This window comes from Oncorhynchus nerka, linkage group LG5 (genome assembly GCF_034236695.1).
Source record: "Oncorhynchus nerka isolate Pitt River linkage group LG5, Oner_Uvic_2.0, whole genome shotgun sequence".
NCBI lineage: Eukaryota > Metazoa > Chordata > Actinopteri > Salmoniformes > Salmonidae > Oncorhynchus > Oncorhynchus nerka.
In genome coordinates, this window is record NC_088400.1 from 6,645,568 (window position 1) to 6,666,733 (window position 21,166).

Below are 21,166 nucleotides of genomic sequence, written 5' to 3' on the forward strand. Positions count from 1 at the left end.
ATTCCTATCGATTCCAACAAAAAAAGTATTGCAAAAGATTATAGAGAAACAAGAGAGAGCATTTCTTCAAAGAAAAATATATATTTTTAATGTATATTTGAAACAAATGTATTTGAGTTTCTTTACTCTCTAAAACTCTGTTATAAATGTATTTGGCTGGGGAACTGGACCATGGTGAAACCACCCTGCCCAATCATAACAAATCTATAGATTAGGGCCCAATGAATCAATTTCAATTGACTTATTTCCATGTATGAACTGTAACTCAATAAAATCGTGAAATTGTTGCGTTTGTATTTTTGTTTTGTATCATTTGAATGCCCCGGATTTAGTTTAATATGTTATGTCCCCCTGAGTCAAGTTGCATTGGATGGGCAGAGACAGAAAGGGAGACTACGGCCACTCCCTTCTACACCTCCCGTTACCTCCCGCCCTCTATTCCTCCCTTTATCCAAGACCAGTAGCCCTACCCGTTCGCATGTCCAACCATTCTGCATCGCCCGGAGCAACAGCCACGCAGACTAGAAAAAAAGGCAACACGCACTCTCTAAGGGGAGAGAGTGAGAAGGGAGGGGAGAGAGAAAAACGCCCTGGACACGGAGGGAGACTCGGGTTGATAGAGAAAGACAAGTATTTTAGAAGTGAGAAAGAACGTTTGATTGGGAAGAAGAAGACGTGCTTTTATCGACTGCTGGGACAGCAGGAGGGGAAGAGGACATTGCCAACGATGCTCAAGTTGCTGTGTTGAAGTTGTTGCAGCTCAGACTGCTCAGGTAAAAACAACAATTTACTTTTGTCATCACAACTTTAATTTAGATGATTTTTAACATTTTATGATGGTGATGGTATCATATCTGGTAAACTCCCCCAAAAAGTTATAATGCATATGTATAAATGACGTGTCAATCGTGCTGTTTTAAAGCTAAATTGACATACCATTTTTGAAAATAAGAATGATAGTCTTTCACCACAGTAACTGAAGAGGAAGGGTGGTGGTCCGCGGTGCTACTTTGTTTTCTCGTTCAAAGTTCTGTAATGTAGAACACGAGATGAAGTGGGTGTGTGTCCCCACCCACATGAACGGTGCCATGGGTCTCACTTCTCATTTCACTCTCTGTTACGGTGCACTAAATACAGCTGACTGGGGTATATGAAGCGACGCCACTCACGTGAAGGACTTACATGCCAGACTAATTTAAGTTTCCCGGGGATGTGTTATACCATATTTAAAAATATATATAATTTAAAAAACCCATGCAAATGTATTGCCTAGTCCGGTTGTGATTTCTTCTCAGCAACGTGGATATTGATCCTCTTATCCTAACCCTGCCCTGCACGCAGTAAAGAAAAAAGAGAGTTGTTTAAAGAAACCGCCCCAAACATCATCATTGATGTAAAACCTGTCAAGTTAAATGATATTTGTTCTATTTGCCTCTAATCTATCAAGTCGAGTGTTTGTGTTGAGTATGAGTAATTATTTGCTAAGAAATGGCTATCAGTAAAGGCAGTCCCACATAAAGCGTTTTAAGATAGCCTACAGACTTGGGTGTGGATTCTACTCTCCTTACAAGTCCTTCACCTCCTCCTGCTTCTGGTTCAGGGAGGCGCACCAAGGGAAGAGAGAGAGAGAGAAAGGAATTGCACACAATCTGCAATCATGTACAGAAGTCTTAGAACAACATATCTATAACCCATCTTCACGAAACCAACGGGTTTCAGAGTGTAATATAGTAACGGGTTTAATATAGTATAACAAAAAAACGGTACATTTCGAATTTAGCAACAAACAAAAACGTTTTATCGGTTTAACGTGTTGACAAGGGTGGAGTTTTACGGACTTTCTCGCTCGCAGTTTTAAGTCGATTCGTTTTATCCTGGGATTCTAGCCAGGGTGGAGAGAGAGAGAATTTAGGAGGGTGGGTGGGGTATGGTAATGGAATGTAGTGGTTAGGAAATACTTACTAATTGAAACCAGGTCTGAGGAAAAGAGGGGAACATAATCACGACTCCTGCAGCACATAGAGACATCGTTTAAAAACAAAAATCGAGCTCAGAAACGAAGATACAGAATGTGTTTGAATAACAGAACAACTACGCCGTTGTAACTTCAGGCGTGTATTAACCTCGAAGAGTTATGATCAAACGAAACATACACGTTTTTCTTTGTTTCTTCATCACAATAGACATAGATAGAGATGTAGCGACATTGATCCCTCAAACATTATGCTTTGTAATAGTTGGGTGGAAATTCATATTTTTAAAAGCTTTCCCTTCCCCCTCTTCTGCCACACCCTGGCCGACGTTCTTCTGTGAAACAGCAAGGAAAAGAAGGCTCTCCCAGAGAACACTAGCTATAGGATGTCACCAGAGCCAGCGAGGTCACACAGAATGCCCTAAAGCTGTAAAAGAAGACCGCTCTCCCAGAGAACACTAGCTATAGGATGTCACCAGAGCCAGCGAGCTCACACAGAATGCCCTAAAGCTGTAAAAGAAGACCGCTCTCCCAGAGAACACTAGCTATAGGATGTCACCAGAGCCAGTGAGCTCACACAGAATGCCCTAAAGCTGTAAAAGAAGACCGCTCTCCCAGAGAACACTAGCTATAGGATGTCACCAGAGCCAGTGAGCTCACACAGAATGCCCTAAAGCTGTAAAAGAAGACCGCTCTCCCAGAGAACACTAGCTATAGGATGTCACCAGAGCCAGTGAGCTCACACAGAATGCCCTAAAGCTGTAAAAGTAGAACGTTCTCCAATTGTTCCTGTCGAAGTGATGGGCTGTATGGTCGGTCAAGTCATGCTTAAAGTGGCAATATGTAACTTTTTGGGCAACCCTACCGAATTCACATAGTGTGCTATAGATCTGTCATTGGGGCAGCAGGTAGCCTAGTGGTTAACGCGTTGAGCCAGTAACTGAAAGGTTGCTGGATCGAATCCCCGAGCTAACAAGGTACAAATCTGTTCTTCTGCCCCTGAACCGGACTGTTCCCTGGAAGGCTGTCATTGTAAATAAGAATTGTTCTTCACTGACTTAAATAAAACATTTTCAAACAAAATCATTCAACTTGAAAGCAAGTCGTAGATCTGTTCTATGTGTGCTATTTCTATGCTGCCAGTTCTTAAGTTTTGTTTTTGTGTCTTCAGGTTTTTGTAATTGAGCTTAAAACAGCTGAAAATACTATATATTTTGTTATGGAAAATGTATTTCACAGTGATTTTAGATAGCACAAGCAATTTCTCAAGCAAGACTTTTGCAAGGTCTGTCTGGGAGTGGTCTGAGTGGGGAAGGGGAAACTGAAAACTAGCTGTTATTGACAGAGAAATATGGAACACTCTTAACTAAATTTTCCGCCTGGTGATGCCAAAACGCCATCCCAACAAAATAGGCTGTAATTTTAGTTTGAGTTTTTCCCAACAGCTCTAACACTAAACGGGAATTATCATCATTTTCACAAATTCACAATATTATTCCAACCCCATAGTGTGGCGACACAGTAAAATCACGTTTTTGACTGTACTAGACCTTTAAATGTAAACTTTGTTATTATTGTGAAGGTATGTAAAAGTATAGCCTATACACTGTATTCAGTGTTTTGAACAGTTCATTTGACTCGGTAGTACTTGTTCAAAACAGAGAACATAGTAAGTGTCAAATATGGATTGGAAAAAAGTAAGCAATAATTTAAGAAAATGTCAGATTCAGAACAGAGCCTTTCTTGACAACACCCTTGACATCATTATTTACTCATGTGTTCTATCCATCCAGTGGACATAGAATTGGTAGAACACTCATCATTGTATTCCAACAAGCCTGCCACCACAGCTTTCCTCTGCCAACTGTTGATAGCAGAGGAGAGGAGTGGCATTCTCACTGTGCCAGTGTGAGATGGAAAGAGCCCAGACTCTCGCACACTTCCTTTTTTTCATTTCCTCATCACGGGCCCATTCGAAAGGGGGAGAGAGAGGGAGAGAGAGGGAGAGAGGAGAGGAGGGAGAGGGGAGAGAGATAGAGAAGAGCGAGAGAGAGAGAGAGAGAGAGAAAACTAAAAGATAATTACCTGACACATTAGAAAGAATTAACAAAAAAACAGACCAAACTAGAATGCTGTTTGGCCCTAAACGGAGAGTACACAGTGGCAGAATACCTGACCACTGTGATTGACCCAAACTTAAGGAAATCTTTGACTATGTACAGAATCAGTGAGCATAGCCTTGCTATTGAGAAATGCCGCCGTAGGCAGACCTGGCTCTCAAGAGAAGACAGGCTATGTGCACACTGCCCACAAAATGAGGTGGAAACTGAGCTGCACTTCCTAACCTCCTGTCCAATGTATGACCATATTAGAGACACATATTTCCCTCAGATTACACAGACCCACAAAGAATTCGAAAACAAACCCAATGTTGATAAACTCCCATTTCTACTGGGTGAAATTCCACAGTGTGACATCACAGCAGCAACATTTGTGACCTGTTTTCACAAGAAAAGGTCAACCAGTGAAGAACAAACACCATTGTAAATACAACTCATATTTATGTTCATTTATCTTCCCTTTTGTACTTTAACTATTTGCACGTCATTACAACACTGTATATAGACACAATATGACATTTGAAAGGTCTTTATTATTTTATGAATGTCTTATGGAACTTCTCTGAGTGTAATGTTTACTGTTGCTTTTTATTGTTTATTTCACTTTTTTTTTCACTTGACATTGAATTGTGTGTGAGAGAGAGAGATTTTATTTTAACACTTGTATTCATCTCTGTGTCTGATTGTTCCCTGGGTGTTTTAATTGTAGATAATTGGGCCATTTAAGTCATTGATTTTATTTATCACATAGATTTCACACCTGGTGCCCTGGAAGCAGCTGTCCGTCCATCAGAATTGGTGAAATAAGGACTAGAAGTGTACAGTAATACGTTATTGATCCCAACTTGGGAAATTGTTGGCTAAAGCTCCAATATTGTGGGGGTTTTCCTCCCCCATCTGTGTAACTGTAAACCCATCTAAAAAAATCTCTCTTGACTCATGGATTTACGCTACATATACATGAGTACACTGAACACAAATATAAACGCAACATGTAAAGTGTTTGTCCCATGTTTCATGAGCTGAAAGAAACGATCCCAGAAATGTTCCATATGCACAAAAAAGCTTATTTCTCTGAATCTTCATTGACAAACATTGGCAGTAGAATGGCCTTACTGAAGAGCTCAGTGACTTTCAACGTGGCACCGTCTGTCCTCATAAGATGCCACCTTTCCAACAAGTCAGTTCATCAAATTAATGCCCTGGTAAAGCTGCCCTGGTCAAATGTAAGTGTGGTTATTGTGAAGTGGAAACATCTAGGAGCAACAACGGCTCAACCGCAAAGTGGTAGGCCACACAAGCTCACAGAACGGGACCGGCGAGTGCTGAAGCGCGCAGCGCGTAAAAATTTCCTGTCCTCGGTTGGAACACTCACTACCGAGTTCCGCACTGCCTCTGGAAGTAACCTCAGCACAAGAACTGTTCATCAGGAGCTTCCTGAAATGGGTTTCCATGGCTGAGCAGCCGCACACACACCAGCCTAAGATCACTATGCACAAGCGTTGGCCGAAATGCAGTGGACTCTGGAGCAGTGGACTCAGGAGCAGTGGACTCTGGAGCAGTGGACTCTGGAGCAGTGGACCCTGGAGCAGTGGACTCTGGAGCAGTGGACCCTGGAGCAGTGGACTCTGGAGCAGTGGACTCTGGAGCAGTGGAAACTGGAGCAGTGGACCCAGGAGCAGTGGACTCTGGAGCAGTGGAAACTGGAGCAGTGGACCCTGGAGCAGTGGACCCTGGAGCAGTGGAAACTGGAGCAGTGGACTCTGGAGCAGTGGACCCTGGAGCAGTGGACCCTGGAGCAGTGGAAACTGGAGCAGTGGACTCTGGAGCAGTGGACTCTGGAGCAGTGGACCCTGGAGCAGTGGACTCTGGAGCAGTGGACTCTGGAGCAGTGGACCCTGGAGCAGTGGACTCTGGAGCAGTGGAAACTGGAGCAGTGGACCCTGGAGCAGTGGACCCTGGAGCAGTGGACTCTGGAGCAGTGGACTCTGGAGCAGTGGACTCAGGAGCAGTGGACTCAGGAGCAGTGGACCCTGGAGCAGTGGACTCAGTGGACTCTGGAGCAGTGGACTCAGGAGCAGTGGACTCAGGAGCAGTGGACTCAGGAGTGGACTCAGTGGACTCAGGAGCAGTGGACTCAGGAGCAGTGGACTCTGGAGCAGTGGACTCTGGAGCAGTGGACTCAGGAGCAGTGGACTCTGGAGCAGTGGACTCTGGAGCAGTGGACCCTGGAGCAGTGGAAACTGGAGCAGTGGAAACTGGAGCAGTGGAAACTGGAGCAGTGGAAACTGGAGCAGTGGACCCTGGAGCAGTGGACCCTGGAGCAGTGGAAACTGGAGCAGTGGACCCTGGAGCAGTGGACTCTGGAGCAGTGGACCCTGGAGCAGTGGACTCTGGAGCAGTGGACTCTGGAGCAGTGGACCCTGGAGCAGTGGACTCTGGAGCAGTGGACTGGAGCAGTGGACCCTGGAGCAGTGGTGTGGACTCTGGAGCAGTGGACTCAGCAGTGGACTCAGGAGCAGTGGAGCAGTGGACTCTGGAGCAGTGGAGCAGTGGACTCAGGAGCAGTGGCAGTGGACTCAGGGCAGTGGACTCAGTGGACTCAGTGGACTCAGGAGCAGTGGACTCAGGAGCAGTGGACTCAGTGGACTCAGGAGCAGTGGACTCAGGAGCAGTGGACTCTGGAGCAGTGGACTCTGGAGCAGTGGACCCTGGAGCAGTGGAAACTGGAGCAGTGGAAACTGGAGCAGTGGAAACTGGAGCAGTGGACTCTGGAGCAGTGGACACTGGAGCAGTGGAAACTGGAGCGATGAATCACGCTTCACCATCTGGCAGGCTAGGTCCCTTAGTTCCAGTGAAGGGAAATCTTAACGGTACAGCATACAATGACTTTCTAGATGATTCTGCGCATCCAACTTTGTGGCAACAGTTTGGGGAAGGCCATTTCCTGTTTCAGCATGACAGTGCCGCCACGCACAAAGCGAGGTCCTAAAAAAATTGTTTGTCAAGTTCGGTGTGGAACAACTTGACTGGCCTGCACAGAGCCCTTACCTCAGCCCCATCGAACACCTTTTGTGATGAATTGGAACGCCGACTATGAGCCAGGCCTAATCGCCCAACATCAGTGACCTGACCGAAGACCCAAAGTCCCTGCACCAATGTTGCAACATCCAGAGCGCGCATCATTCTCCGCCACATGGCCTCAAACTGCACCATTTAGTTTCTCTCCGTCACCCACAAGCACTTTCAACATTTAGATAATAAAGTATTTGACCTTTCCATTGTGTTAACGATGGAGGATTTTAAATATCGACCAACCTATCGGGTACCTCACCGCATCCTCATACACCATGTCTTGAAATATGCAGAAAGAGAGAGTTACAATGAGTGCGCAAAACATTAGGAACACCTTTCTACTATGGAGTTGCACCCCCTTCTGCCCCCAGAACCGCCCCTTTTGCCCTCAGAACCACCTCAATTCGTCAGGGAAATGGACTCCACAAGGTGTCGAATGGCATTCCACAGGTGCTGGCCCAGGTTGTCTCCAATGCTTCCAACACTTGTGTAAAGTTGGCTGGATATCTTTTGGGTGGTGGAACATTCTTGATACACACGGGAAACTGTTGAGCGTGAAAAACCCAGCTTGAAAAACCCAGCAGCGTAGCAGTTCTTGACACACTCAAACCGGTGCGCCTGGCACCTACTACCATGCCCCATTTCAAAGGTACTTAAATATTGTGAGTTGCCCATTCACCTTCTGAATGTCACACATACACAATCCATATCTAAAGGCTTAAAAATCCTTCTTTAACCTGTTTCCTCTCCTTCATCTACACGGATTAAAGTGTATTTTACAGGTGAAATCAATAAGGGACCGTTTGGCTTTCACCTGGATTCACCTGGTCAGTTTACGTCATGTTCCCAATCAAATCAAATCAAAATGTATTTGTCACATGAGCCCGAATACAACAGGTGTAGGTAGACCTCATAGTGAAATGCTGAATACAACAGGTGTAGGTAGACCTCATAGTGAAATGCTGAATACAACAGGTGTAGGTAGACCTTACAGTGAAATGCTGAATACAACAGGTGTAGGTAGACCTCATAGTGAAATGCTGAATACAACAGGTGTAGTAGACCTTACAGTGAAATGCTGAATACAACAGGTGTAGGTAGACCTCACAGTGAAATGCTGAATACAACAGGTGTAGGTAGACCTCACAGTGAAATGCTGAATACAACAGGTGTAGGTAGACCTCACAGTGAAATGCTGAATACAACAGGTGTAGGTAGACCTCACAGCGAAATGCTGAATACAACAGGTGTAGGTAGACCTCACAGTGAAATGCTGAATATAACAGGTGTAGGTAGACCTCATAGTGAAATGCTGAATACAACAGGTGTAGGTAGACCTCATAGTGAAATGCTTACTTACAAGCCCTTAACCAACAATGCAGTTTTAAGAAAAAATACGTGTTGAGAAAGTATTTACTAAATAAACTGAAGTAAACAATAAAACAATAAATATATAACAAATAATTAAAGAGCAACAACAGTAACGAGGCTGTATACAGGGGGTATCAGTACAGAGTCAATATGGAGGCTATATACAGGGGGTACCAGTACAGAGTCAATGTGGAGGCTGTATACAGGGGGTACCAGTACAGAGTCAATGTGGAGGCTGTATACAGGGGGTACCAGTACAGAGTCAATGTGGAGGCTGTATACAGGGGGTACCAGTACAGAGTCAATGTGGAGGCTGTATACAGGGGGTACCAGTACAGAGTCAATGTGGAGGCTGTATACAGGGGGTATCAGTACAGAGTCAATATGGAGGCTATATACAGGGGGTATCAGTACAGAGTCAATATGGAGGCTGTATACAGGGGGTACCAGTACAGAGTCAATGTGGAGGCTGTATACAGGGGGTACCAGTACAGAGTCAATGTGGAGGCTGTATACAGGGGGTACCAGTACAGAGTCAATGTGGAGGCTGTATACAGGGGGTACCAGTACAGAGTCAATGTGGAGGCTGTATACAGGGGGTACCAGTACAGAGTCAATGTGGAGGCTGTATACAGGGGGTATCAGTACAGAGTCAATATGGAGGCTGTATACAGGGGGTACCAGTACAGAGTCAATGTGGAGGCTGTATACAGGGGGTACCAGTACAGAGTCAATATGCGGGCGCACAGGTTAGTCGAGGTATGTGTACATGAAGGTAGAGGTATCAGGTAGCCATTTGGTAAGCTGTTCAGGAGTCTTATGGCTTGGGGGTAGAAGCTGTTAAGAAGCCTTTTTGGACCTAGACTTCGTTCTCCGGGAACCACTTGCCGTGCAGTAGCAGAGAGAACAGTCTATGACTAGGGTGGCTGGAATCGTTTGCAATTTTTAAGACAATCCTCTGACTGGTATAGAGGTCCTGGATGGCAAGAAGCTTGGCCCCAGTGATGTACTGGGCCATAGGCACTACCCTCGGTAGTGCCTTGCGTGCAGTTACCATACCCGGCAGTGATGCAACCAGTGCATCTCGATGGTGCAGCTGTATAACTTTTTGAGGATCTGGGGACCCATGCCAAATCTTTTCAGTCTCTTGAGGGGGAATAGGCATTTTCGTGCCCTCTTCACGACTGTCTTGGTATGTTTGGACCATGACAGTTCGTTGGTGATGTGGACACCAAGGAACTTGAAGCTCTCAACCTGCTCCAATACAGGGGGGCGTGCTCGGTCCTCCTTTTCCTGTAGTCCACAATCATCTCCTTTGTTTTGATCACGTTGTTATCCTCTCACCACACTGCCAGGTCTCTGACCTCCTCCCTATAGGCTGTCTCATTGTTGTCGTTGATCAGGCCTACCACTGTTGTGTCATCGGCAAACTTAATGATGGTGTTGGAGTCGTGATTGGCCATGTGGTCATGGGTGAACAGGGTGTACAGGAGGGGACTGAGCACAAACCCCTGGGCAGTGCAGTGTTAGGGATCAGCGTGGCAGATGTGTTGCTACCTACCATCACCACCTGGGGGAGGCACATCAGGAAGCCCATCATCCAGTTGCAGAGGGAGGTTTTTAGGGCACTATGGTGGTGTTGAATGCTGAGCTGTGCCTCCTTCGTCCAGGTGGGAAAGGGCAGTGTGGAGTGCAATAGAGATTGCATCATCTGTGGATCTGCTGGGGCGGTATGCAAATTGGAGTTGGTCTAGGGTTTTTGAGATAATGGTGTTGATGTGAGCCATGAACAGCCTTTCAAAGCACTTCATGGCTACAGACGTGAGTGCTACGGGTCGGTAGTCATTTAGGCAGGTTACCTTGGTGTTCGTGGGCACAGGGACTATGGTGGTCTGCATGAAACATGTTGCTATTACAGACTAGGTCAGGGACAGGTTGAAAATTTCAGTGAAGACGCTTGGTCAGCATGTGCTCGGAGTGCATGTCCTGGTAATCTGTCTGGCCCTGCGGCCTTGTGAATGTTGACCTGTTTAAATATCTTACTCACACCGGCTATAGAGACTGTCGTCCAGAACAGCTGGTACTCACACAGTCGTCCGGAACAGCTGGTGCTCTCATGCATGCTTCAGTGTTGCTTGCCTCGAAGTGTGGATAGAAGTAATTTAGCTGGTTTGGTAGGCTCGTGCCACTGGGCAGCTCGCAGCTGTGCTTCCCTTTGTAGTCCGTAATAGTTTCCAAGCCCTGCCACATCCGATGAGCGTTGGAGCCGGTGTAGTAGGATTCAATCTTAGTCCTGTATTGACGCTTTGCCTGTTGGATGGTTCGTCGGAGGGCATTGCATGATTTCTTATAAGCGTCCATGTTAGAGTCCCGCTTCTTGAAAGAGGCAGCACTGCCCTTTAGCTCAGGGCAGATGTTGCCTGTAATCCATGGCTTCTGGTTGGGGTATGTATGTATGGTCACTGTGGGGGCAACGTCATCAATGCGCTTATTGATGAAGCCAGTGACTGATGTGGTGCATTGAGGACAATGCCGTCTGGAAGAATCCCGGAGCATATTCCAGTCTGTGCTAGCAAACAGTACTGTAGCTTACCATCTGCGTCATCTGACCACTTTGGTATTAAGCGAGCCACTGGTACTTCCTGCTTTAGTTTGAGCTTGTAAGCAGGAAGCAGGAGTATAGAGTTATGGTCAGATTTGCCAAATGGAGGGTTGAGGGAGAGCTTTGTACGTGTCACTGTGTGGAGTAAAGGAGGTCTAGAGTTTTTTTTCTCCTCTTGTTGTAACGTGCTGGTAGAAATTAGGTAAAACTTATTTAAGTTTCTCTGCATTAAAGTCCCTGGCCACTAGGAGCGCTGCCTCCTCGCTCAGCCACGACTAGGTGAAACATAAGATATTACTGTTTTTAATGTCCCGTTGGTAGGATAGTCTTGATCGGAGCTCATCCAGTTTATTATCGAATGATTGCACGTTGGCTATTAGAAATGATGGTAGAGGTGGGTCACCCACTCGCTTTCAGATTCTTACAAGGCACCCTGACCTACGACCCCTATATTTCTGTTTCTCCTTCATGCGAATGACGGGGATTTGGGCCTTGATCAGTATCTGAAGTAAATCCTTTTATTTTTTATTTGTTTTATCCTCCATCTCCTCCAGCGCCATTATACCCCCTCCTAATGTCATGTTCCTAATGTTTTGTACACTCTGCATTTTGGTCAGTCAAAAAATTGTTTTTTAAATTCTGTTATGGAAATCAATGTATTTCCCATTTATAGTTTATATGCCAATTTATTGGCGAATTCACAAAAGCTATCCAAGGATTGTTCCATAGGGTTGTGTTTTAAGGGAGTGATATTGGTTCTTGTTGAATATGTTTCATTTGAAGTTGTTAATGTTCTTTATCATTTGAAAATAGACAAGTGAAAATATTCTGGGGATGAGCATGCACATCTTCAATATGTACCCATTTCCCCCCTTTAGTGCATTTAACAAAGTATATTTCTCAAGTTAAAACCCTGGGTGGTGAGCAGATACAAGGGTATACTAGGGTCTGTAGTGACGCCTGCAGCACTGAGATGCACTCAGAGTGGAGTGCCTAAATGTCCGGGTGGCAGTGCGAGTGGTGAGCAGATACAATTTCAAGTCTGGAAGGTTAAAACCACCTCAGACTTATTAGGAAGATGTTCCTTTTTATCCCATGAGTTTTATTTGCCCGTATAAAGTTTGTTATGACCGAGTATACTTTTTTAAAGAATGTCTTCGGATAGGGTCATTCATATTACCCAGAATACATCTGAAAACATTTTGGAGCCATGCCGTTCTGAAGAGGTTTATTGTACCTGTAAGATTTATGGGAAGATTATTCTATTTAATTAAATCTGCTTTCATATTGTTGAGTAGTGGGATGAAGTTATATTTACATAAGCATCCTAAGTATTTGATATTTTTTGTGGTCGACTTAAAGCTTTAGATCAGGAGTTATTCTTTTTTTCTATTGTCATTATTTTTTTTTTTCTCCCCCTCCACGTTCCATTTTATTTCCTGAGATTTTAGAGTATTCAGAAAATATTTTTAGCAAAGGGGGGGCATTGAGTTTTCAACATTGGTCCGGGTATACTAGGGTCTGTAGTGACGCCTGCAGCACTGAGATGCACTCGGAGTGGAGTGCCTAAATGTCCGGGTGGCAGTGCGAGTAATGCCAATATATTTAGCTTTGTTGAGGTTGTTTTCCCGGCTGGCAACATATACAAGCTCACATGTGTGTTTTTTAAACTGTAATTTCTTTACCTCCGTCTCAGCACTTGTCTTTACTTGTTAAAACCCATTTGTTTCCAACCCACAGCTGTTCTTCAACGCTGAAATAAAACCTATGGAATGTGCAGAATAGTTTTTAAAGTTGCAAACAGTCAAAAAGTTACAGGTGTTGTTACACACTATCTATCAATATGTCATGTCACTGGAAAAACATTAGAATGATTCAACTCAACAATAACTATAACATTTCATAGAGTTTCTGTTATTAAATGTTGATTTCCAAAGCTCCAGGGGAAACCATTCCTTTAAAGATTCAAATGGAGGTGTGACATTAGCCTGTAATTACCATTAAGATTTATATGGAGGTGTGGAATTACCATTAGCCACTGGTGACATTCACACAAGCAATAAACAGTGTTCCTGTCACTTTGGGACAGACAACAACAGCCTACTTAAATAACACAATACTTGTATGCAGTCCTTATCTGTTGATGTATTTTGATGAGCATTTGGAAACAAAATGTAAATCATTTCAATAAAAGGATTTATTATTGATCAATGTTATGCTTTATGATTTGAGGTTTTTCACACCATGCACTGTAGAAGAACCACATTTGCCTCTGTCGATCTACAACATTTTCACGTTTGCTTATGCAAAACCTTATGCAAAACCTTATGCAAAACCAAAGGGAGGAGCAAAACATTGAGACAATTCTGTTTGATAGCATTGGGATAATTCAGTATTTTTATTCTCCTTAGCTTAGGTTGTGTGTCCCAAATGGCACCCTATGCACTTCATAGTGCACTACTTTAGACCAGAGTCCATAGATCCTTAACCAAATCTTGCCACTCACCAGTATTTCATTGTTTGATGATTAGTGTTCTTTATCACGAACCACTTTTCAATCTATTCTTGATAGTTGTCTTCAATCAATCAACTTAAGATCCTTTCAGATACGACACTAACTCTCTAGGTGTTTACCAGATACGAAACTAACTCTCTTGGTGTTTACCAGATACGAGACTAACTCTCTAGGTGTTTACCAAACTGGAGAGTCTGTACGGCTCCTTGGCACAATCAGGTACAGAGATCCATTCAGTGACGATGATTGTAGTTGCCTAACATGACGCAACCAAATGAAGAAAGAAAGAAAAGTGATTCTGTTTTGTTTCTGGACCCTGTGCTGACATGCTCTGAGTTTGCAGGCAGCACACAGAGAGGCTGGGTAGAGTGAGTGGAGGTAATTTCTTTGGAGTTAGTCACTGTGGGAGAGGTACAGAGGAGAGACTGGGCTCCGGTCCAGCTGGCCTGACAGCGCTATCAAGTAATGGGTGAGACTGGAGCCCAGGGTGGGGCCTGCTCAGCCCTGTAGAGCACAGCACCCAGCCCAGAGTGGGGCCTGCTCAGCACTGTAGAGCATAGCACCCAGCCCAGAGTGGGGCCTGTTCAGCACTGTAGAGCACAGCACCCAGCCCAGAGTGGGGCCTGCTCAGCACTGTAGAGTACAGCACCCAGCCCAGAGTGGGGCCTGCTCAGCACTGTAGAGCATAGCACCCAACCCAGAGTGGGGCCTGCTCAGCACTGTAGAGTACAGCACCCAGCCCAGAGTGGGGCCTGCTCAGCACTGTAGAGCATAGCACCCAACCCAGAGTGGGGCCTGCTCAGCCCTGTAGAGCACAACACAACACCCAGGCCTGTTGCCTAGCCCATTGGTTGCTCTCTTAGCAACCTAGCTAGCACTGAGAGGCTAGGGTGTCTAGCCCTGTAGCCTGTTGCTACAAGCTCTTAGCAAGCAAACAACCTTCACTGAGACAGTACTCGAGGCAAGGTGGGGCCCAGCCTCGTAGCACAGCACTGCACCGCAAATAGCACCCAGCCCAGGGTGGGGCCTGCTCAGCCCTGTAGAGCACAACACCCAGCCCAGGGGGGGTCCTGCTCTGCCCTGTAGAGCACAACACCCAGCCGTTTAGCCTGTTGCCCCCACTACTGTAAGTCTCTCTGGATAAGTGCACCTGCTAAATGATGTAAATGTAAAAATGCTAGCACTGCCTGAGGTGGGACTTGTAGCCTAGCCCGTTTCTCCATTCCCTTAGCACGTAAGCTAGCACTGCCTGAGGTGGGACTTGTAGCCTAGCCCGTTTCTCCATTCCCTTAGCACGTAAGCTAGCACTGCCTGAGGTGGGACTTGTAGCCTAGCCCGTTTCTCCATTCCCTTAGCACGTAAGCTAGCACTGCCTGAGGTGGGACTTGTAGCCTAGCCCGTTTCTCCATTCCCTTAGCACGTAAGCTAGCACTGCCTGAGGTGGGACTTGTAGCCTAGCCCGTTTCTCCATTCCCTTAGCACGTAAGCTAGCACTGCCTGAGGTGGGACTTGTAGCCTAGCCCGTTTCTCCATTCCCTTAGCACGTAAGCTAGCACTGCCTGAGGTGGGACTTGTAGCCTAGCCCGTTTCTCCATTCCCTTAGCACGTAAGCTAGCACTGCCTGAGGTGGGACTTGTAGCCTAGCCCGTTTCTCCATTCCCTTAGCACGTAAGCTAGCACTGCCTGAGGTGGGACTTGTAGCCTAGCCCGTTTCTCCATTCCCTTAGCACGTAAGCTAGCACTGCCTGAGGTGGGACTTGTAGCCTAGCCCGTTTCTCCATTCCCTTAGCACGTAAGCTAGCATTGAGATGGTGGTAAGACTGGAGGCACATAGAAATCAATCTATTTGTTTGACTGACTAGAACGGGGAAAAGCCCATAAGGTGACGGAAATTTGACAGTACACTCATGGGTACAATCAATATTCTAGACAGTCTAATTCCCGGCCCAGGCCTCATGCCCCACACTCCCTTTAGCAAGCTAGCTAGCGCCTCTCCTCTGTGTGCACTGCAGTGATTGTGATCATTAAAACAGTAGTGTTTCCTTTTATAAACCAACCTGAAGCAGTGACTTTGGTGTTTCTCAGAACATCTCTGTAACTGTTATTCTAGTCGCGTTGCTTTGACTAATGGTGCTTTACCATGTAGGTGTGACCAATAGTACACAGTGTTTTTGGATTTGTGACGCCCGTGTAACAAGTCGATGCCAAGTCAAGGTTGACATGTTCCTATGTTAATAGCACCCGTGGCAAGAGCCCATTTATGTGGTCAGGAAATGCTTCCAAACAGACATAACCAAATGCAAATCAGATCAAACAAATCTTACCCCGAATCTGCTTAATTGAACGGATTACAGACAGAGTGCACGTTTATGGAATTCCTTGAGACTCACCGTCTTACCTGCGGTATGTTGTTGATCTCCCCCCTGTGACAGGAGGCAAATTAATACAAATGAATGACAGCTGTCATACCCTGAGTCTCTCTATGCAAACACAGTGACAATCCAACCTCGTATCGCTTGGCGTTTATCACTACTGGCCTATCTATTTCAGTAGCCGGGCAGAAATAACCAACTAGCTAGCTACGCCAACAATAAAAGTAGTAAGGATAGGAAGAGGTTTTTAGCTTGGTGGTGGTGGTGTGATGAAAGACCTTTTTTAATGAGGGTTTGAAAAGAGAGAAACACTTGTTGGATCCGTTAACCAAACTCCTAGCTCACAGGTGGCTATTTGCTATAGATAACAACATGTAGATATGACGCGCTTGGTTTCTGCTCTTCTGCAACTCCAAACGGGTAAAGCACAAACAGAACACCGGAGTGATAGATAACTATAAATCTAGCGAAGATGCAGTTTGTTAACACATTGCAAATTTAACTGTTTTATGGGTCAAAGGTTTGTGTTTGGAGTTGATCCTAAAAACCGGTTCATCCTGTTTTAAGTAATAAATCAAAACCCTGTAAAGATTTTCCCCTTTTCACCGTTTACTAAAACTTTTACTTCTGTTTTTCAACTGCCACTGAAAGAGTCTGTAAACTGTAAACGTTAAAGTTATTTTCTGTCATTTTCTTGGATGTAAAGAACAGTTCAGCTGTTCACCACAACAAGGGAGGAGGCAGCAGACTAATGACAGTTGTTCAAAAAAACACAACTTGTCTTTAAAGAATTTGTCTGTGTGGGGGTGGGGGGTGGGGGGGCAGGTTGTCACTAGTCCATGCCTGTCTGTGAGGAATCCAGTCCACCAGTTGGTGTTTCTGCTCAAGAGGAAAGAGTCTTCTTTGTTTCACAGTACCCTCTTCTAGTCAAAGTGGAGACCTTCAAACGTAGATAGGAATTGTGAACTAAGCCGGATGGAAGGCACTTGACATACAACGTACCAAGGTTCAGCTTTTTACTGTCGAGACAAATGGCAAAGTTTAATTTGGAAAATATCAATACCAAAGCAGTTGGCTAGCATAATGCGTAAACAATTAGATCTTTATTATTGATTTCAAGCTCCAAGCTTAAAGGCACTGCTGAAAAGGACCATTGTCATTCAGGAAAACAGAATTCTCCAGATACTTTATGAATCATCAATCAGATATTTCTTCATCTTCAGACATGTGCTAGTACTGTGAGATCCAAACATATTGGGACAGTAAGCAGGTTTCCATCCAACCTTTTTATGTATATAAAGTACATGTGGGATGAAAAATGTCCCGACAGGCCTGATGGGAAACAGAAAAAGGTTTTCAAAATGTCGACAAAACTAAATACGCTTAGACGAGGTGGGATCTTTATGTGTTGGTAAAATTAATTATGCGAGAAATGTCGTTGGAAACGCTTTTATACGCAAATATATACACTACCGTTCAAAAGTTTGGGATCCTTTACAAATTTCCTTGTTTTTTGAAAGAAAACCACATTAAAATAACATCAAATTTATCAGAAATACAGTGTAGACATTGTTAATGTTGTAAATGACTATTGTCATGGAAACGGCTGATTTTTTTATGGAATATCTACAGGAGTACAGAGGCCCGTTACCAGCATCAATCACTCCTGTGTTCCAATGGCACGTTGTGTTAGCTAATACAAGTTTTATTTTCAAGTTAATCCAAGTTCATCATTTTAAAAGGCTAATTGATCATTAGAAAACCCTTTTGCAATTATGTTCGCACAGCTGAAAACTGCTGTCCTGATTAAAGAAGCAATAAAACTGTCCTTCTTTAGACTAGTTGAGTATCTGGAGCATCAGCATTTGTGGGTTCAATTACAGGCTCAAAATGGCCTGAAACGCGTCAGTCTATTCTTGTTCTGAGAAATTAAGGCTAGAAGGCCAGGATCATATATAAGAATAGTATATGTTTCTAAACACTTCTAAATTAATGTGTATGATTACGGATAATGAATTGTGAATAATGATGAGTGAGACACCAATATCATACCCCCCCCCCAAAAAAAAATGTTAACCTCTCACAAATACAATAAAGCGAGGTTAGTATGTGTGGGGTACAGAGATGAGGTAGTCATTCCAAAATCATGTTAAACACTATTATTTTAACACTGATCTATGTAACTTATTATGTGACTTGTTAAGCAAATATTTATTCCTGAACTTATTTAAGTTTGCCATAACAAAGGGGTTAAATACTTATTGACTCAAGACATTTCAGATTTTCTTTTGTAATTAATTGGTATATATTTCGAAAAATATTATTCCACTTTGACATTACGTGGGTATTGTGTGAAGGCCAGTGACAGCCCCCCCCCGCCTCCCCCAAAAATCTCTATTTAATCCATTTTAAATTGAGGTTGTAAAACAACAAAAGGTGTAAAAATTCAGTGTGAATCCTTTCTGCAGATACTATAGCCTCCAGCGAGACGCTAACTGTTACATTAGCCTAAGGCTAGTCGCTAGTTGTTTCTAACATGTTAATAGACCTGAACTGAGAGTGAATCTTGGCTAAACGTATTAGCAGACACATGCAGACATCAGAACCAGGCCTACGGCAGACAGCAGCTGGGTATGTGAGGTCTGTGTACAAGCCAAGGTGTTGACTCCCCAGGTGGAGCAGTCTAAGTAAAGGGCCAATACCTCTGTTTTGGTGACATTTGATAGTCCAGCGATGTGTTCAAGTTGTGGTTTGAACATACTAGTGTTGCGTTGGGAAAACTGAAATGACCCAGCTGTCATGCGTCGCGTTGTGTTGAGTGATCTGTGGTACATATTTAAAAATGGTGTGGCTGCCTGCTATGGTCTGCCACATAATTCACATTACCCGCTGGGCAACGACGTCAGTTTAAACGTCTAGTTTTGATTTATATTTGGTTGAGTTGTCCACTAACGTGAATTTAATGTGAAATCAACAAAACATTTCACCATGTTGCTGGATGTAGGTTAAAAGTTAGGTGGGAAAAAAAAGACGAAAAGCCCTTTTACTTTGATAACTTTTTTGCAAATCGAATCAGTTTTCCACATTGATTCAACCTCGTCAACAATGTTCCCTCTAATTTCTTTCGGCACTGAGAAAACAATATAGAATCTCTGTAGGCTGTAGGCTTATAGAAAGAAACACCTGTCTACTAACCACAGAATCATCATTACCTACACCTGTTCCTCTTTACTACACACAACCAGTTTGTGTCCAGTGGGTATTGGAATATAGAATCCCTGTAGGCTGTAGGCTTATAGAAAGAATCATCATTACCTACACCTGTTCCTCTTTACTACACACACCCAGTTTGTGTCCAGTGGGTATTGGAATATATAATCTCTTGCTCCACCTGTACCACTTTCAGTATTTAGATGTGTTGAAAACACGCTTGACTCTTTACAGATGAGCTGATACAGTATATATACAGCAGTATGTGGGCACCCCTTCAAATTAGAGGATTCGTCTATTTCAGCCACACCTGTTGCTGACAGGTGTATAAAATTCGAGCACACAGCCCATTCTCTCTTAGGTGAAGGTCTATTCTCTCTGAGGCGAAGGTCTATTCTCTCTGAGGCGAAGGTCTATTCTCTCTGAGGCGAAGGTCTATTCTCTAAGAGGCGATGGTCCATTATCTCTGAGGTGAAGGTCTATTCTCTAAGAGGCAAAGGTCCATTCTCTCTGAGGCGATGGTCCATTCTCTCTGAGGCGATGGTCCATTCTCTCTGAGGCGATGGTCCATTCTCTCTGAGGCGAAGGTCCATTCTCTCTTAGGTGAAGGTCCATTCTCTCTAAGGCGAAGGTCCATTCTCTCTGAGACGAACGTCCATTCTCTCTTAGGTGAAGGTCCATTCTCTCTTAGGTGAATTTCCATTATATCTGAGGTGAAGGTCCATTGTCTCTGAGGCGAAGGTCCATTCTCTCTGAGGCGAAGGTCCATTCTCTCTGAGGCAAAGGTCCATTCTCTCTGAGGTGAAGGTCCATTGTCTCTGAGGTGAAGGTCCATTGTCTCTGAGGCGATGGTCCATTCTCTCTAAGGCGAAGGTCCATTCTCTCTAAGGCGAAGGTCCATTATCTCTGAGGCGAAGGTCCATTCTCTCTTAGGCGAAGGTCCATTCTCTCTTAGGCGAAGGTCCATTCTCTCTGAGGCGAAGGTCCATTGTCTCTGAGGCGAAGGTCCATTGTCTCTGAGGCGAATGTCCATTCTCTCTGAGGTGAAGGTCCATTCTCTCTAAGGCGAAGGTCCATTCTCTCTGAGGCGAAGGTCCATTCTCTCTGAGGCGAAGGTCCATTCTCTCTGAGGCGAAGGTCCATTGCAGTGTTATGAAGACACAATCAGAACACACTGAAGATGTGTGACCTAGTCATGTAGATATCCCTGGAGCAGCAGCATATTAGGGCGTAGTTTATGAATTTGTTTCTATGTTTGTCCGAAAGCCATGAATGAATGTGTGTTGACGTTGGTTGCTCTCTTGTGTGAGTAACATATGCAAGAGAGACGTGTGGACGTGAGAATGAACCTAACTAGTCGATCAATCAATGTGATTAACTCCTATTCCTCTTCTCTCTCCGTGTGTCCCTCTGTTAACAGACAAACAGGAAGCAAAGAGACAGAGCCCTTGGCCTTGCTTGAGCAATCCAAAGTACGTAAGTGTCCTTCATTCAAAGATATAGTCCTCCAAGATGTTGACGACAACACGACACAAAACACATCGGTTACTGTAAACTTAATAATGTATATGAATATAATAATAATAATATGAAATATAATATAATATGAAATGGCCAGTCAAGCCCTGCCAGTCAAGCCCTGCCAGTCAAGCCCTGCCAGTCAAGCTCTGCCAGATCACACTGTTTTAACTGTTGGTAGTAGCAGCTGTTGCAGGATAATTTTTTAAAACTGGGAAGTCAGTGTCGTAAGTCTAAGGAATACCAAACCGCCAAACCGTACGCAAACAATGTCGCCAACAAGGGAGGAAGGAAAGAGGCGTATACAGAAATGTTCTGTGGTCAGAAAGAGGCGGGTTAACTAACTGGTTAGGAGCTGCCATTGTCAGAAACCAGAAGCTTCATGGTTGGGTGGTCTCGTGTTCCCTGCAG

General features: G+C 44.4%; 1 protein-coding gene across 1 annotated transcript in view; it reads left to right on the forward strand.

The window, feature by feature from the left end:
* The first annotated feature begins 451 nt into the window (after positions 1-451).
* ahnak (AHNAK nucleoprotein) overlaps positions 452-21,166 on the forward strand; it is a 77,338-nt gene continuing 56,623 nt past the window's right edge. The window contains exons 1-2 of the mRNA XM_065019022.1: positions 452-773; positions 20,658-20,713. The gene's annotated coding sequence lies outside the window, so the exon portion shown is untranslated. The remainder of the gene's footprint in view (positions 774-20,657; positions 20,714-21,166) is intronic.